The sequence below is a fragment of the Condylostylus longicornis genome, unplaced genomic scaffold (assembly GCF_029603195.1).
Source record: "Condylostylus longicornis isolate FDR11 unplaced genomic scaffold, ASM2960319v2 ptg000100l, whole genome shotgun sequence".
Lineage (NCBI taxonomy): Eukaryota > Metazoa > Arthropoda > Insecta > Diptera > Dolichopodidae > Condylostylus > Condylostylus longicornis.
The window spans coordinates 3,077,708-3,083,221 of record NW_026578068.1 but is presented as its reverse complement, the minus strand read 5'-3'; the positions used below and the strand labels follow the sequence as shown (position 1 = coordinate 3,083,221).

The following is a 5,514-nucleotide window of genomic DNA, read 5'->3' as shown; positions in this document are numbered from 1 at the left end:
ATATTGAGATTTTTAAATGAAAAAGGGAAGGAAATTTTAAAATTAAAATATTGACCAATTAAATAGATTAATCATATAAACCAGCAATAAGATCAACAGACACCAGGTTTTTAAGTCATTTACACATACAATTATTGCGCAAAATAATGTCAAATATACTTGTTTCAACTGGGGAGGGGGAGGAGGCGGAAATTGCTTAAGTATAATTTCAACTGGCAACAGTCATATTAATAATATTTTACTAAATATGTACATAATTTATTTGACATTGTTTTTAAGGTAATTACTTTGAAAATTCCTTTTGAATTTAATTATATAATTTGAAAATCCACATAATTGCAGACAATTATAAATACTAAGTGTACTTTCATTCATGTTATTTCGACAATCGCAATAAAAGCATATGCAATTTTATATCACAAGTTTTAATATTAACATGTTAACAAAACTGATAAGGTATATGAAAATTGAACTCTTAAAAATCTGTTTCACATATACTTAATAGACTGTGTTCTAGCTTGTTCAAAAGGACCCAAAATTAGTTTCTTATTCATTTAAAAAATATTTTGTATAGTTTCAGAATCTGCAGCCCTATACGGCTTGTAATTTAACAGATTATTCAACCAAAATTTTCCAAATATAACAAATACTACATTATCAACTACAGATTTCTATATTCAAGCTTTCAAATTAATTTAATTAGTGTAAAGGTAATTTTTCAATTCAATACACTAAAATTATGAAAATGTGCGTACTTGCAAATAATCTTCCTAACACAAAAAAAATAGTGGTGCGCCTATGCATCTCCAATTTTAATTAATTATGTTTTGATAATAGAAATTTTAAAAAATTAAAATTTTTCGTGAATCAAAATTCATTCGAAGTTAAAACTTTTAATAAAATTTTAAATTTCCCCATACTGATTTTATTGTCATAATACACTAGGTCTGATATATGCCTATACAATGTGCGTAGACAATATAGATTAATTTCTGTAGTAAACCATAAGAACACTCAATAATAAAAATTTTTCTTGTTAACTCTGACCATAAAATACAAGCAACAATAATTTTTAACCATTAATTTCATCTTGTACATAATATAAACCTCTAAACATACTTATACTGTTATATGTAGGTAAATATTATTATACATAGTTATATTTATGATCCTATATACATATTTTAGTTCTAGAAGTCAATCAATAAATCAAATCGTATATATTGATTAAGTACAATTCTTGAATTCTGTTAAAAATTATTTTACAAATTACAGTCTTGCTTATACACATGCATACATATTCACACAAATTACAAGTATTCTTTTTAAATATAAACTACAAATATAAATTTGTTATTTTAGACAGGATATTAAATAGTTTTTCATATTTTTCTTTCAATTCAATATTTTCGAGTTCTACACAAAGTAAAATTGACAATTTTTTGTTTCTTTTTTTTTTTTTAAACATTCATATGCCTATGAATACCTAATAATTATTTAAAGGAGTTCAGAATTTTCCTTTTCTCATATTTTTGCAATATTTAAATTTTCTACATTTTTTTTTATTGGTTTTTGTATTCAAAAATTTATTTTAAAACTATTAATTAAAAAATAAAGAAGAAAATAACAAAATAAGGAACATTAAATTTTTAAAAATAGAATTACAATTTTTAGTAAAATTTGTAACTCTTTTTCAAAATCTCCGACAAGAATACAAAACATATTTTTTAAGTTTTTTTTCACATAAATGTGTTTAGTGATCTGTAGATATAATAGTTAAACATTCTGTTCTAAAAGTATATCTGGCTTAAAATAAAAAAAATTTGTTTTAAAAATTTTATTTGTTGTTCTTTTTTTGTGTTTTTGTAATAATTAATTAATTAGTTTTCAATCTTAAAACTAGAATTTCAATTATCGCTATGGTTTTTATGCCTGTGTCCGATAGGAGCATCATAAGTTTTTATTCCTGTTGTGCTTTTTTTGTTATTTTAACTTAAAATCTGTTTATAACTATCTGTTCATATACATTGAACATTAATAATGTTCAAAATTGAAGATAATAATGTTCTACAGAATATAGAATCAGACAATTACAAAAAAGAAAGAAAAATGAGAAAAATTAAAAATCATAAAAAATAGCACATTTTTTTTCTTTAAGAATAGTTTGAAAGATTGCCATCCGGCTCTAATATCATTACAAAAAAATTTACAAAAAAAAAATAATAATTTTTTTTTAGTAAGTAACAACTGCGAAAAATTAGTAAATGTACGAAGAGTACTGTCAAAATGTATAAAAAAAAAAAAACAATTTGCAAATAAAGCACTATTTTTAATGGAAATTCTGTTATACGAGATTAAATCACAAATTAAACAATACAGAACTGCGCAGAATATGTTCAGCACCTTTAGCTTACAGACATTGTTTTAAACAATAAGTGTTTTATATAATTTTTTGTCCCAAACAAAATAAAATAGTTATACGAGTAGTGTGCAAATGATGCAGTAATTCTGTTATACTCGAAAATAAAATCTTCTCTTTACCTTTTAAATATCTAATATCCGATATATTTATATATTAATATTCAAAGTATTTAATTTTATTGAAAGGAATTTGATTATTAACAGTTTTGTTATAAATCGTAACATTTTTGTTTTTAAATTTTTCTCGATTTAATACGAAGTATTTACTGTATATGTGAAAGAAATCCATCTAAATATCCGTCTAAAGGCAGAATATGATTGGTTTCTCCATATTTTATATAAAAATTTTATTTAAAACTGTTATATTTGCAACTGTTATACGGTTGTGTAAACGTTATTGCACTTTATATATTTCATTTTAATTGCGAAAAGATAAGTTAAGCAAAAAAAAAAAATAATTAACATCTGGTAAATTTTTGTTTCAAACCCAAAAAATACATATGAATGTATATGTATAGGCACTTGTAAGAATTTATAAGTGTTTTACATGCATTCTTAAATATTTTGTTGTTAATTTTGCTGAAATGAAAAGAAAATCCATTAAAGCAGATGTAAATTGTATTTTTCTACATACATATATACATATATGAATACATTTATGTATTTTTTCCCCGAATGATTAATTACTCTATTTGAATCTAGACAAATTTTCTAGACATCCCCAATGTATTTATCTGTATACGCATACCTATAATATATCTAAGATATATTTAAAGAACAGATAAATTCGCTAGATGTTGAATTACATGTGCATCTTTCTCTTTTTTCTTTTGGTTTTTGTTCTCTTTACTATTATTTCGCGTTTTAAATCTATTAATATTATGTATGTCTGCAAATAAAGTCCCGCTTAATTTAAAACTTATCTTATACCTTGATTTTTTATATATAGGTTATACTTAATTTTTTAAAATTGAAAATTATTTTACGAGTTAAGTTAGAGATGATCTCCAATAGTTTGTTATTATTAAATATATTATGTACACCGTATATCATGTATAGAATAAGAAAATAAAAAAAAAAAGAAGAAAATCAAAACAAATAAAAATCCAAGTGATGTTTCTAAAATTAATCTTTATTGATAAGAAACAAGTAAAGTTTTAAAATTGATTTCCAATCCATTACACCTATCATCCCAGATAATTGTTGCTGATTTTCTTTAATATGTACGTCTACATATATTATACAAATATGAAAAAGAAAAAAATTATAAAAACAAAACGCGAATTACAAAATGTATAATGAAAAATAAAATTAGTTTGTTTTCTTTTCTCTTTCCCTCTCATTTATGTATATACATATACGTTACACACAATATGTATAACTAATTTTATAATAATTGTAATTTGATTTTTTTATTTTTTTATATATGTAAACGTAATTTGATAGCGAATATAACAGAATAATAAAAAATGATGACATTGATGTGATGACATCTTAAATATTGACAATAAATAATATTGAGATTATTATCTTTAAAATTACCTTCATTAATCAAATATAAAACATAATATATTTAATTTTTAATTTATTTTTATAATTTTTATATTATTATTATTATTAATATTAATTTATTTATAAATAACTATTTTATTATAGTTAAGATTCAAGTCTAGTACAAAAAAAATTGTATCGATATTTAATAATATCTGGGGTCTTAGTATAGGGTTCTATGGTGTAATGGTTAGCACTCTGGACTTTGAATCCAGCGATCCGAGTTCAAATCTCGGTAGAACCTATATTATATGAAATTTTCATTATTTTATTTTTACGAAAATTTTAATATATTTTTTTTGCTATTTCGAATCATACTTGTATGTGTATATGTAGGTATTAAAGTTATATTTGGTGAATAAAAATAAATTTTATGATTAATTAAAAGCTCTAACTGCAAATGCTGAGAAATTTTTTATCCTATTTCATATTTTTAAATAAAAATTTCTTAATACTCTACTTCTGTTATATTTTTCTATTATATTAACAACTGAAATTAGAATATAATAAGTATGTGAGCATAGCTACTGTTAGAAAAATAAAAATAATTAAAAATATCGTACAAAAAATTGGCTATTAATAATTTTCATTTTTGTTATATTTCATTTCAATGCAATATTTCGATTATTTCATATTATATAAACAAAACCCAATGACTCTCTAATGAATGTAGTTAAAATTAAACTAAAAAAATTATTCACATTTAATTCCAGTGAATAAAATTTTAAGGTATTTTGCATATGCAAATATCAAAATCCGTTTAAATTCTTTATTTATTGTTGGAAATTTTTCAATATAATTATATTTGTTAGGAAAAAAATTAAAAAAAAATAAAACGAAAAAATTACAAAATCAAATAGTCAAATATTGTGACATTATACAACTTTCCATTTAACTTATGTTTAACTTTTGGCACCCCATACCACGCGAAATAAAATCATTTGACATTTTTTTTTTTACTTCTCATATTTACACACACATTTATTTCATGTATATGTAAAACTACTAATTGAGTGCCATAAATTTATAGCAAAATATTTTTAAATTTAGGATCTTTTAACCTCATTATATATGTAGAATGAGAAAAAAATTTCTCCTCCTCAACTTATCATATAATATGATAAATGTACAACTATATTTTTAATTATAGACGTAAATGATCTGACCTTTTTTAATTAGTTTCATATGAGATGAGTATGAGTATATAGCCAACGAAAAATAAATTTAGTTGTTGTATTGGAAAAATTATTTCAAAACTCAAAAGAAAATTATCTCAAAAAATTTTCTCTCACAACCAATTCGCCAAGTACTGCTTATTTTTTCTTTTTGTTTTTAATTTTCACATATTGTTTTTTGAATTTTTTTTTAAATAAATTATCAGGTGTTCTGTTTGTGTACCAAATACCTACACACATCTCTGATTTTTATCTTCATTTTGCTAAAAAATATCCAAAAAAAAAACTATTTCTCATTACTTTTTTGTTTAATTTTTCCGCTTTTGCGTTCCGATATATATTTTTTATGATGAATTTTTATCTCTTA

The 5,514-nt window shown here is 22.1% G+C and overlaps 1 non-coding gene across 1 annotated transcript; it reads left to right on the top strand.

The window, feature by feature from the left end:
• Positions 1-4,144: 4,144 nt before the first annotated feature.
• Positions 4,145-4,216, top strand: Trnaq-uug (transfer RNA glutamine (anticodon UUG)). Its single transcript has one exon. It is a non-coding gene; the product is annotated as a tRNA-Gln (tRNA).
• The last annotated feature ends 1,298 nt before the right edge of the window (positions 4,217-5,514 follow it).